The sequence below is a fragment of the Microcebus murinus genome, chromosome 7 (assembly GCF_040939455.1).
Source record: "Microcebus murinus isolate Inina chromosome 7, M.murinus_Inina_mat1.0, whole genome shotgun sequence".
Classification (NCBI taxonomy): domain Eukaryota; kingdom Metazoa; phylum Chordata; class Mammalia; order Primates; family Cheirogaleidae; genus Microcebus; species Microcebus murinus.
Window position 1 is genome coordinate 60,445,399 of NC_134110.1, and position 1,491 is coordinate 60,446,889.

The following is a 1,491-nucleotide window of genomic DNA, read 5'->3' on the forward strand; positions in this document are numbered from 1 at the left end:
TGAAAATCAAAATCTCAGCAAAATAATAAAATATTTGTACACACTTTAGAGTTTATAAGGTGATTCTGCAGGCTTGCCATTGCAATCATTTCATTGGTTCACTGATATTGCGAGGAGCTGCTATGTCATAATCATATTATTTATAAGGGACCGAAGGCTCAGAGAAGGTCCTTGTCCAAGGCCAAACAACTAGGAAGCCGCAGGGGCAGGACTCTCACACAGGTGTCATGTCTTTAAATCCTATTATCTTTTCACTGAGTGCAACCAAATTTCTATTTCTACTGCTAGTGTCACTGAAGATGATTTTTGGTGGGATATAATTCCCTTGGCCTACACACCCTGTACAACATACTGCATTGTCAGGTGTCAACGCTTCATCTGTCCATTTCACGGTGCTGCCCCACTTGGTGGCTTGCTGGGAATTGCATTAGAGCATCACTGCATAGAGGGGTGGAGAGGGCTTATCTTCTGGGGACTGGCAATAATATTTGCAGACATCAGAACTGTTAAGGACAATTGACACTTGTTTGCTAATGATATTTAGGATATATATCTTCTTTGAGAGGATTTAAGTAAAAAGTAATTTAATTTAAAAGTATTAGGTAAAGTAATAGTACAGGTAGAACTCAGAATGGCATATCCTGACAGTGGTTGTATATGACAAATTTTAGAAACCTTGGACCACATCGTATAGTTACTGTCTAAAATGTTAAATACTGCCCAAGGAGTTTGGAGGAGTTTCCTGAGAAGTCTTTCCCAGAACTCAGGGTAATGCAGTGGTGGCAAGTAAAGATATGCTTGCTTCAATTCAATCTGTTTGTAATGCAGCACCTGTTTCTAATTCTTGCCACCTGTTGGTTGGAGTCTCCAGGTTTAGAGCCTAAAATGTCAGAGGACTTAGACTATCCCTCACACAGTTCTCTAAGAGACAGAGTCTAACCAGCTGAATGCAACATCCAGATACATTTCAGAAGAAATAGACTGGTAAAAGTTTATTCCAATCATATTTCCTGCGTGTGATAAAATTCATCATCTATTCATCTCCAGAAACTAAGCTTTGTCAATGGGTCATAAGAGTTCAACATAGAAAATTTGTTTCCCTTCCAGATATTGTCCCTGCTCCCGCCTTCTTTCCTGGCTAGTCTTTGTGTGCTTATAGCGCTCTCTCTCTATATGTGTGAGTGCAGTGGCACGTAGTGTATTGAAAGTGTAAGTCAGCCACTTTAAGATCATGACTGTGCTCTTTACATTTCTAATGTCCTACGTGATAGGTGGTAGTTGCTCAGTAAGTATTAATATTTCTTTGATGAGTGAATAAATGAGACAATAGTCATAATTCTTTGAATCATGAAGCCTGGGATCATATAATCAGAATAAGCTGGTAGCTGAAGCCATCATTTACAGAGCACATGTGACCCACATGATTTACATATGTCATCTCATGTAATGCTCTTAATCCTATTGGGAAGGCATTTTCTCCTCCTTCTGTCC